Here is a 12,208-nt window from a genome sequence, read left to right on the forward strand (position 1 = left end):
TAGCCACTCATGGAGGAATCCTGACTTCACTGGAGTCAATCTTCTTATTTCTTTCTGTCTTCTTTTCTCCTTGAATTTTCTTTATAAACATTTTGAAAACTGTGTTTGTATCTGTTTGTTCTGCTTATTTGAGATAGCAGGATTAGGCAGAGACTGCAAAGAATATGGCCATGTATGTCTGCTTCTGTCTATGACCTTTATTTCTAAACATTTGAAACACAAATTCCTGATGTCCTCCCCTGCAAAAGCACAGTAGCAGATTGTCTATTGAATACATTTATATTTGTTTAACATTCCATATATGAAATTACATTTTTACTCTGTCAATTAATAGCTTCAGTGAATAAATACAGCTTACTTCTGGTCACCTGCTTAAAATCCAGTCTGTCTGCAGAAGATATACTACACTGCCAAGGCTTGTGTGGTATGAATGGTATTAAACCCAGGAAAGCAATTGCTATCCTCCTGATGTGTAGCATAAAGACATACTCCAAAGAATGACTCTTACTTTAACACAGCTACTCACCCAGAAAAAAAAAAAAATTAGTATGTAAATATTCCAGATAACAGTATTAGTTGGAATTTCACTTGATCAAAACAAACAAGAATATACAAGCAGCCTGTTTGAAGAAACAGGACAGGGAAATTTATCATGAGGAATTTTCTGGTAGAAGATACTGGCTTCAGACGGAGAAGATTTAAAGAAGTGGCCAAAACAGTACAATGGAGAGGGAAAAAAATGGGTTCTGTGGGAAGTCTCCAAAGTGAGCTGCAGTGTCTTGAGGCACTGCCATTATTCTATTGAGATCGATAGGATTTTTCTCTTGGCTTTACAGCAGCCAGGATCTCACTTTTGATGCTTATCACTCATGCTTGACCTTGCAGGCAAGGAAGTCATTGCAATTTCAAGTGCCTCAAAAAAGAACCTGTGCCACATGACTGTTGGGCTGAGTATGAAGCCAGTCTTTATGTGTCAGAAAGGCAGAGATACACTTAATGCATCTAAGTGCTTTAAAGTCAGATTTCTGTATCAGATCCCTGTGTTTACAGAGCAGGAGGAAAGCTGGGCATGTCTGGATTTATCCCACATGTTGACTCACAGCTCTCCTATTCAGAGCCAAAACCACTCCTAGTAACACTTCCAGTCACCAACAGCAACTGCCAGCCAGCAAAAGCAGATAACAGCAGAGGTAAACTTCCAGTCTGCTTTAGTCTGAAAACCTGAATCTCGGTGGAAAAGGGATTTTAGCTGTTGGAAGCAACTGGAAGCACATCAGGCGTCTTCTATTCAGTGGTCAAATCTTCAAAGGCTTTGTGAGCAGTGGAAGTTTTTGCATCTGGAAAGCTCTCCTGAGCTACAGTCTTCAGTGCCAAAATTGGTAAGTCTGTGTTGCAGCAATAAGCTTACCTGAGGAACTTAACATGGGAATTAATTTGAAATAAAAAAAGAACATCTGTGCTTGACTTGCACTGTTTTCCATATAAACTCTGTTTAATTTACAAGTAGAATTTCCCCTGTACTCCTGCTATCTGTAATGTGGGCTCTGACTCTCCTGAAAAGTACTTTTTCCCTTCTTATTTCAGAACCAATAGATGGATTCTTTAGGTTGCCGTCATGAAACTGTTCAGTCATGTAGCTAGACTACTAAAAAGTCCTATTGGTACAAAATCCAGTCTCTAAATACTTGCAGATTTGGAAAAATAGGATAAATTGAATGCCTGCCAGTATCTTTTGACACTATTTCAAGCGGAGATATTAGTGAATGTACACAAGAGCCTCTTAAAGATGTGTTTAACCATTCCTGTACTTTATTTAGGAATTCATCACCATTCAGTTGTAAGTGAAGGAGGAGTGACACTCTTTTATTACATTGCAAGGAGATTTTCATGCTATTTAATGTGTGTCTTCTCTAAAAGATAAACGTAGTTATAAAGATTGGGATGACCACCTCATGAAGGATAAAGGACTAAGCTAGACACTACTTGTCCTGTGGAATTTATTTATTTTTTATACTATTTTCAAAAATCTTTGAGGAAATATACAGTATCCCACTGGCAGGTTTAATTTAATGGCAACTGGCACTGAATCCCTCAAAACCTTTCCACAACCTAAGGTTTTACTTTATAACTGCATTTATATATTGACCTATCTAACCTTCATTGTGCACATCATGCACAAACTTCTTTCAGGATTGTGGACAGTAGGTTTATGCACCTATCTGATATTAGCTCTTTGAGTTTAGATTAGCATTTGCTCCTACAGAGTTTAGAAAATGTTTTTGAAATAATTTAATCTAATTTATTGAATATATTTACCCAGTAGATAGAAGATTATGTTTTCCTGGATCTGGAACAATAGTCTTAGTTACCACCAAGCTTCAACAGGTTTCAAGTTCGGTTCAGATTTTGACTTGAATTCCATCAGTATGAGTACTTGCTCTGGCATCTGAGCCAATTGACTAAGTCACCTCAGGCAGTTGAAATCTGCTTCAATTCATAAAATTGGCTTGAGATATGAGTTTTCTGGCCTCTTCTTGGTTAAAAGGTGGGCACAGATGCAGAACTTGGGCAAACATGCATAATGAAATTGAGCAGCTTATTGGTAATCACCAGTGTTATAGCTAAAGAAAAAAAATAGAAGAATTTGGAAGAAGTGAAAATGAAACAGGGTAGCAGTCACAAATTAAACAGCATGTCATGAACTGTAAACAAAACTAGAGATGTCCCTTGCTATTGTACAGCTTCTTAACTCAGACCTTTCAAGCTCTGCAGATAGAGCTGAAAGGGTGAGGAATGACTAGGTCAGGCTCTTTTGAGGCTACATAAATCATGACTATACCTTTTCAAATGGATGATCTTACACCATTGATCTTGAAAGTAACATGAGAAGGCCTGGATGTCCCATCCTGACCATGAATGCTTGGACCAGAACTGCTGTGGTGTGTCTCACTTCTGCTTTGTGGTTTCCAGTGTAATGCCACATCATTCCTCCTCATTTCTGTGGGCTTTTGCTGCAGTTGCATATGGACATTTCTGTAGCCAAGTTTTCCACAAGCAACATAATACATAAAATATGGCTGCCATCCAAAGTTAAATATTGTTCCAGTTCTCTTTCCTGAGATAAAAAAAACCCACCAAAAACATTATGATAGAGTCTCCTAGAACTGTCTGATAAAAGGAGCAAAATTAGGGTAACTTTTCTAGCTCTGATTTTCTTGTTGCATAAGCAAGTGAAAGAAAACATTATCACTATTTTGTTTGTTTAGAATGTATATCAAGGAAATGGGAACAGACAAAAACAGCAGTATATGTTCAGCATAAAATTTTGCAAAACTGCAATAGCAATAGAGGAAAGATTGCTATGTGTCTAATTTCCATGGAAAAATTTGAAGAATAGCCAACAGAAATGTATCTGAGCACTCTAAAAAAGGTATCCCAAAATTTAAAGCAAGAAAATTAAAAATCAATTTTAAGAAGACTAAGGATAATATTTTCTCTTATTCGTGTGTGAAAGGAGATAGAATGATAGAAGCCCCCCAACAAAATGAAGTGGATTTTAGCTGCAATTCCTCCCTTCTGGGATCTGTCACGTTTGCTGAGAAAAGCTCTTCCATTTGTTGTGCTGAAGGGTTGCTAACGGGTCTCATTTTCATTGCTCTGTTCCCACCTAGTGCTCAAAGTGCACATTGCACCAAGCTGTACGTATGTTCTAGAACCCAGAACGGCAATTCGGCGTCGCTCTCTGTTTTCAGGGAATCTGCAGTACAAATAAGCAAGTGTAAGATTAAATATCACTTTTATAAGAAGCACCTGTTCCCGGAATAAAATCTGTCATGTGTCTATATGGTCTTTGCTGCACGATCTGCGCAGAAACAGGAGTGTCAGTTATTTGGTTTATCTCTTAGATTCCCTCTTGTGGATGCATTTTTTGGTGATAGTTCTCTTGTTAACTGAAAACAGATGAATGCATGTGAATAAAAAGACCACAGTAATTGAGAGATATTCATTATGCTCACAGGCAAATGTGCATGCTCAGGATGCAGACTAGAAAGACACCTGGAAGCTCTGAGCTGGGCTCATCTGGATAGTCTTTCCCCAAATGTTCAGAGTGTAAAGCACCTTTCACAATTTAAAACAAGCATAACTTTTTAGTAACACAAATGGAGGATTCCAAAACTTGATGGTGTTGCAGAATGAAAAAAAAGGAGAGATTTTGTGATACACTATGAAATCTGTGTTTTTTTCAGGAGGTTGAAAAGAGTTGAAGACACAACTTGTGGATTTACTTTGTCAAATGTAGCAGGAGGCTTATGGACAGATGCAAGCATACACAGACAGGACAAGTGATGTTTTAAATCATTTTCAGGTTCCAAGAAAGAATTTTATGGTATATATGGTTTTAAAAAACAAAATAGCTAAATAACTCTTAGCTGTACCACAGGCACCATCTGAAAAACACAGGATGGTTATTTCTCCTGGTGTCTGGCGTGTGGGAAGATGAAACCTCCTATTCCACAATTTGTAGTTTGAACATTTTCTTTAGGAAAACAGCTTGAGCTCCTGCTTTTCCCTTGTGCTTTCTCTTTGAATGTGTGCAAAATATGGATGAGTTAATGCCCAGACTAAGAAACTGCCATGTCCTTGGTTTATGAACATAGTAACCTCAGGTTTAACAGGTAGGAGGCAGCACGGCTGTGGCCACATTTTCCTGGGTAAAAGCAGGGTACCAATCACAAATGAAACATGTCATAAACTCTAAATAAAACAAGAGAACCCCCTTTGTACTACACCAGCTGTAATAACATTTGTTTTATAATAAAGTTTCTGCGTCTCCTCTGGTGTATTATGTGCTCAGCACGGACTGCTGCACTAAGCCACCCTGAAAACCTGCAGTGCATCAAACTCTTTTTAGGTCATCTTGAAAGCCCTCTCACAGTTTAGACTTGAGGCAGACACCAAGCTATTTGCTTCAAGCCATGCAGATACCTCTACAGAGGCATATATGTATGTCAGTAGGGAACTCCAAATACAGTGGTCTTCCTACAGAATTTACATTTTCCTGGGTAGAGGCAACAGGCAGGCTGAGGTTTTTTTACAGTTCCAGTTTTAGATTTAAATTTCATTTTACAGAACAACTTGTTTAATCTTTTAAAAGACTAAGTGCATAGGACTGTATAGGTCAGCATTTTTCTAGCAGAGCCTCCTTGTTAAAATACTGTATCTTTTTTACCACTGTGAACCTTGCGGTGAACTCTGAGCTACAGAATCATTCAAGTTTACACCAGTTTCTGTTATGCAACCCTCTTGCTTGAATAGCAAAATCAAAATTTATTTACAGTCATTTATTTTCTCCATATTGGTGAAATAATATTAATTAGATAGTACTTTTAATGGAGAATACGTGGGGAGGTGAAAGTGAACAGTACTATTGTATTATACTGTTGCTACCTGAGCTCCTCAGTCCTGAAAGAAAGTTTCCTGCATTGAAGCATAGGTTTGCTTTGGTTTGAGTCCTTGAGTGGTCTGGTAAGAAATGTAAAGTAGGGAAGGAATTGCTGTGGATGTGACTGCAGTAGAGAAGGCAGCCCTTGAAGAAGGCAGGGTCTGTATGTGGGGTCTTTGAGAAAGCCCCACCCCTCTGGAAGCAGCTGTTCTTGTCTTGGATCATAGGAAGGTGAGGGGCTGTTTTATTCTCTACCGTTGCCCAGTCAGGTGAAGACTATCTGAGTCTTGTATTATTTCAGAGATGGTGTGTCTTTCCAAGGGGATGAAATATACGACTTTGTTACAGGAGAAAAACCTACTGCCTGTGTCTGAAAGCAACTATCAACTGGTGCAAGCAGAATAAATTAATTTTTGAAAGAATGGGAAGCCTCAGTATTATCCAATATAATTAAAATTAGTACTTTTACTCCTAAATAATCTTTTGTAATAATATGTTTAGAGTTTCTTGCCATATCATCTTTCAAGGAACTGCTCTTGGCAAAATAAAGGCTTATTTCCTTAGAGGACTGTATTTATGTAAATACTTAATAGATGATTAAATTAAATTAGCACTATGTCTCCTTTCCAGACTTGTCTATATAGTCCTGTCCTGTGGTCTTTGCACTAATGAGTATTTGGATGAAAATATGGTTTGATTTTTTTTGAGAAAGAGTGTAGAAAATTAAATCAATTAAATAAATTATCTCACTTAAAAATGAGGGGTAACCCTGCTTCAATATTTGTAGCATTTCAATGGCAATATCATCTTTTGAATTGCTCTTTTTTGTTTCACAGGGTGGTAGGAAGAAGTGTCCTTCTGCTTTTAATGTTTTCCTTTAGAGAGGCATGAACACATTAGATTAGACCTACCCACCATCCAGGGCAGTAATTTGTTTCTGACAGAGCCTGGAGGGAGATGCTTCAGAGGAAGGTGCAAGGACTTGCAGGGCACTGCTCTTCCTCTAACATTAAAGTAATACATCTGTCCATGCAGCTTGAGCAGCCCCTGAAAATTCATCTTGTGATGCCAAAAATAATGAATAAACCCTTCACAGATTTTTCTGTCTATTGCACTGAGTGATACTGAGCTATGGCAGAAGCTCTCAAGTCTGATCCTTCTTTGAAGCTTCAGTGTAAAAAAATGGAATGGCTGCTGTGACTTGAAGGCACTGCATGGGGCTGGGAGGCAGGGGCAACAATAGCTGGGGCACATCCCAGTCCAAGACCTGTAACAATTAACACCTGGACATGCCTAGGTATGTTTCCTGAAAATCACTATCCACTGAGAGAGGTGAGCAGATATTTCCGTGTGTCTGCTACAAGGGAGTAATGTAATATTTGTGTTTGGTGCTGCTTTGTGACAATTTCAGAACTTGCACTTTTCTTGGTCTTAATCTCAACTTTCTCCCTGAATTTATGGGTAGAGCTTTCAAAGGTCTCAACAATAAAATTAAAGAAGTTCGAGGGAGGTCAGACATAACCAGAGGATATGTGACCTCACCACACCAATGACTTGTCTGCCACTTTACACTCAAACCTGAGTCAGGCCATCTCTGCCTGCCTTAAATAATGCATGGAGCCAGAGATCCCTGATTATGGAGGCACTTGAAATTCCCTTTCCCTTTGTGCAATCACCCAGGAGTGGTCAGTGCAGAATTACTGAGGGCAGAGAATGTCTTGCATCTGGCTTGCAGGAACCTTATTCTGAGCTCTAGCAATCTGAAACTGGAGACAGGTAAGTGTTCACCACCATTTCCTCAAGGTATTGACTAAGGACCACTCCATTAACTACAAATTGATGAGAAAGTAATGCAAGGGACATGTGGCCACCTTGGGATCTGAGACGGCATGAATGTCCCAGGAGCAAGAATTGAGACTCCTCCCAATTGTATGATGGCACGCTTTTCAGGACAACTGTAGAGAAAGCTTACCATATGGAACTTAATTTTGTACATGACCATATTTAAACTCAGTAAACTAATATTTATATTATACATTCATTAAATTTACTGTGGAATTAAAACTAGTAAATAAATTAGTACTTAAAGTTTCACTCATTTGCATACTATCTATGAAGTCTGCTTGTAGTGTGTGGTCATATATTTACCTGAATGCATATTCTGTACCTTGTTGATAAATCAAAGCAGTTGTTTATTTTACCTTCCATAGTACTACTGCTAATGAGATACAGTAGGTCTGTACTCAGATTAACTTGGATCTTCGTCATGGAACAACTTCTCTTGTACTTACACAAAACTGCAAGTGATTAAATACCTCAGTGGAAATACTGCAATAAAACATGCCTATTTATTATGTTCATCTCCTTCGCTTCTTATACAAATTTATGCTTACATTTAAACATCTTCCTCTGTGTGAATTTTGGATTTTAGGCTTCTAATATTCTTTCTTTTTGCAAACTTTTTAATAGTAATTTCTGTCATAACAGAAGAATGAAAATAAATAAGTACATTTTAGTAATTACAAGAAATTATTTAGAAGGCAGTAGTGAAGATGGTTTACATTTCATTGACTTTATAATTACAGAGTTGCCAATGTATGGGTGATTACCTCCTTCCTTCTTGTTTGTTATTAAATGAAGCGTTCAAGGAAGCCCTTAATTTTTTTCTGCATGGTTGTCAGAGATGGGATGTGCCAAGAATGGGGCAAAATGAGGAAGGAAGCAGGTTAATGCTGTCACATGAAAAGAAAATCTATATAATTAAAGAGAGAAAGCACGGGCTTCTTTTCAAAGTTATTAATTCTGACTTGGTCTTCCCTTTGGGGTAGTAGCAATTTATATGGCATACATGCTGCTTAGGGAAAAAAGAAATTGGCTTTCATCACAAGAAGCAGGATGGTCTGTGCTTTAGAACGTTAAATCTAATCAGGTAAAGCCACTAGTGCTGTATGCCAGGGCTTAGAGCTGGGGCTGATTACTGCTCTCCATTTATGAGTGATCAGGATGAAGGGGCCCAGTGCACCTGCAGCAGGTTCTCGGCTGGTACAAACTGGGCAGGCTGGCCGGTGTGCCAATGGTTGTGCTGCCATTCAGAGCGACTGAAACAAGCTGGAGAGCAGGGCAGAGAGGAATCTCAGCTTCAGCAAGGGTAAAGGCAAGCCCTTATATCTGTGGAGGAAAAACCCCAAGCACCAGTACATGCTGGGGACACACTGGCTGGAAAGTTGCTTTGCTTAAAAGGTCCTTGAAATGAAAGTTTTCAGGAAATGGAAAACTAGATGACCATGAGCTGCCAACACACTCTTCATGGCAAAAAAGGGCAGCAGCTTCCTAGGCTGCATTTGTAAGAGCATTGCCAGCAGGATGAGGAAGAGGATCCTTTTTCTCTTCAACATTGGTAAGGCCATATCTGGAGTACTTTGCCCAGTATTGGATTACCCAGTACAAAAATGACATGGTTCACTGGAGTGAGTCCAGTGTGGTGATGATTAAAGTACTGGAGCACATTTCACTACTTTGGAGGTCAGACAGCTTCTTTTAAACCTCAAGTGACAATAGTTTCTGTCAATCAAATCCCATCCTCAAATTTTTCCCTTCCCAGAAGTGCCTGAAAGATATGAAACACCACTAATATGAAAAAAGTGTTGATATCAGACAAAGTTACTCCATATGGAAAAGGACATGAATTGGTAATAATTGGCTAATTACCCATATATACCAAATTATGCTTTTACTAACCTTTCCCATACACATGCATGTAGAGATCTGAAAAAAATGTGATTTGTAGATGAGAGAAAAGCTAATGCAGTACTTCAAGAAACTTTGGACACCCTCAGAAAGGCTATAGACGTTCCTTCTATGTGCTAGAAAATCCTTTCAATTGGTATCCTGTGGGACACCTCTTGTATTAAAAACACTGTAGCTGTTAGGGCTGGGAAATTACTAATAACAATCACTCATAACAATAAGACTGAATTTAGAGAGGTTAAAATATTGGTTTTGAGGGTTTTTTTGTTCCAGTTGTTACTAAGTTAAGGTGCTAACTTGAAAGAACTGGCTTCCTGACTGATGTAAACCACCCAAACACACTCCGGCAATGGAACAGACTTGGCCTACCTGGAATACTTTTTTCTCCACATACTTTGCTTCAGTCCTTTTGATTATGAGACTTGCAGAGAATTAAATCTTGATCTTTGGTGATCTGACCAAGGCAATCCAAGGGACTAGTTGGTGAGCACAGCCAAAGGCAGGACAGGCCAGGCACAACTTTTACTTTTGGTGGGAATATGGTACTAGATCAGTTTAAACTGATAAAGAAACCACACCCTTGCTGTTCACTGCAAAACCTATTGTCAACACCCATTTACTGGATCACTGCACGGTACAGTTAGATAAATGATAGAGATACTGGTTCATGACAATCTCTGTGGTGTTTCCTGGACATGCAGTCCCTGCAGTGGTACCTTTGGCTGTTTAGGAGGCTTACCTTGCAAAACCCTGAGAAAAAATTTTATTGAGAGGCTATAATTGCCCTTGCCCTCATGTCCAAAGTTCTGAGTATTGCTTGTTTGAGGCATTGTCTTCAAATTGTTTGGTTCCCTTGTTTGCAACTCATCAACCCTCTTTCCTCATCCTCTCTGTTTGCCTTTATTTGCTCTTTCTGCGGCATAATTCAGATATTAATCTGTTTCAAATACAAGCCATGTGGATGGAATAGCTGACATACCATGCATTGTTTGTGACATAGTTCTCATGCAACACCACTGCTCATCCTGTCTCTCTTCATTTGATTGCGGTTTTTCTAAAGTGTACAATTTCCAGGCAAAGGATTTTTTAGTTTTTACACAAACATCTCTGCCATTGCTTAAAACAGAAGGATACATTAATCTTCATTTACAAGGATACTGTTCTTGAAACCTTTAATGAACACTGCCATGGAGGATTTGCATTGTCAGTTTATGAAATCAGACTGATCTTTGACCTTTGAGATCCTTTTTTGCTTACTTCCATTTTTCCTTTGACATATTATTCCTTCATTCTTATTTCAAATCCTCTTCAGTTACTTTGATACCTGCTTCCAAATTTCAGTCTCCCTTTGCTTTGTGTCTTCCAAACAGTGGCACTTGCAAGTCACAACTCCACTCTCCCCTTTTCACGGACTAAGTGTTGTTCTGGCAGACAGTGATTTGTGAGCATGCTCCCTTATTACGTTTGGAAGGGGGAATTTAAAAGATGTATTTACTCAAATAACTAAATACTGAACAGGTTTCCTGGGAAGAGGTCATGACACAAAGCCTGCCAGAGTTCAAGAAGTGTTTGGACAGTGATCTCAGTCATGGGGTGTGGTTCTTCAGGATGTCCCATGCAGGGCCAGGAGTTGGACTCAATGATCCTGTGCATCCCTTCCAGCTCAGGATATTCTATTATTCTCCTGGACCTTCTGGTATTGAATGTTTTTATTTTATAGAATTTTGAATAACACTGTAGGTACTAAAGTACAATGCCACAGGAGAGAGAAATAAAATTAACAGAAAAAGTGGTTCAAAATGATGCCTAGAGAATAACCTTGAATCCTTCCAAACAAAGGCTTCAGTGTTGTTTGCAATAATGGCAAATTGTTTTTTGTATGTACAGAATTTTGTAGATACACTCTGCTCAGCTGATTCTATTCTCCTACATTAAACAAGCTATTGAAGTGGATATTCCAGAAATCTCTTGTGAAATCTGTTCAAGAAAATTTACTCTTATTTTCAATTGGAATTATCCTTAGATCCAGAAGGATTTCCAGAAGACAGAAAATACCCACTAGGTCTTCAAGGGCTCAAAATCAGTGAAATGTGTATAAAAGACTAAAAATTGTGTCCATTCTCCATGCAAAACTTCTGAAAAACAAAAAAGATTTGGGTTCAAAATCATATGACTTTTCCAAGGTTCCTGGGAACTTGCAGCCCAGATTTTGTACTGGGGAGTTTCAGACCTTGAAGTGGTGGCCCCAGCAACACTATCAAATAACTATTGTACAACTCTGAGCAGAGAAATTGTTTGGTCCAGAAGCTGCTTATCCTCACCACAGCTATGTTTTACAGAAAACCACAAGATTTTACTGGCTGAACTCAATAGCATATGTATTGAGCTCTCCAAGAAGCGCAGAGAACAGCAATTCTGGCAGTTTCATTTCCTCTCTGGTGGCAAAAATAAAGAAAAAAAGGGAAAGCAACAGCGTGACACAAAACTGCTACACTAGATTTTGTGGAATTGCTGAAATGGAGAGTCAGCGTGCAGCTCAGCTGTTTGTAACCACAGAAACAGAAAATGTTATTTGGAAGAAGGGAGGATATACACCAAATCTACTATGTTTCAAACCTGACAGTGTTTCTTTAAAATGTTCTTAAACCTGTTTTACACACCCCTACTTTTCACCACTCCCTGGGAACATGCGCCACTTATAGCAACTTGTAAATCAAGAAAAACCAAACCCAGCAATTTATTCTCCAGTGCGCACTGGATATTTTCACACACCCAGCTTGGCCATATAATTAAGTTACAACAAAGCTCACTGGCTTGGAGCTCTCTGCTTCAACCTAAAATGAGTTCAACACTGTGAGTTTAGAAGTCTCAAATATTCTGAAGCAGAATTGCTCATTTCAAAATTATACTAAGAAAACTAAGAAAAAAATTAGCATTCAAAGATTATGATTATGTACAATGCTATGAGGTTCTATTCACAAATTTGTAGAAAATGCCAAAACTCATTTATACTGTTCT

General features: G+C 38.6%; 1 protein-coding gene across 4 annotated transcripts in view; it reads left to right on the top strand.

The window, feature by feature from the left end:
• The first annotated feature begins 1,118 nt into the window (after positions 1-1,118).
• The window catches only part of SCEL (sciellin), a 70,686-nt gene continuing 59,596 nt past the window's right edge, over positions 1,119-12,208 (top strand). For 2 of the 4 annotated variants that reach the window (XM_018908767.3, XM_018908768.3), the window contains exon 1: positions 1,124-1,379. The gene's annotated coding sequence lies outside the window, so the exon portion shown is untranslated. Of the gene's footprint in view, positions 1,380-12,208 lie in introns of all 4 variants that reach the window. The other 2 variants (XM_018908770.3, XM_018908771.3) reach the window with 2 other exon arrangements.

The sequence above is a fragment of the Serinus canaria genome, chromosome 1 (assembly GCF_022539315.1).
Source record: "Serinus canaria isolate serCan28SL12 chromosome 1, serCan2020, whole genome shotgun sequence".
In the NCBI taxonomy this organism is placed as follows: Eukaryota; Metazoa; Chordata; class Aves; order Passeriformes; family Fringillidae; genus Serinus; species Serinus canaria.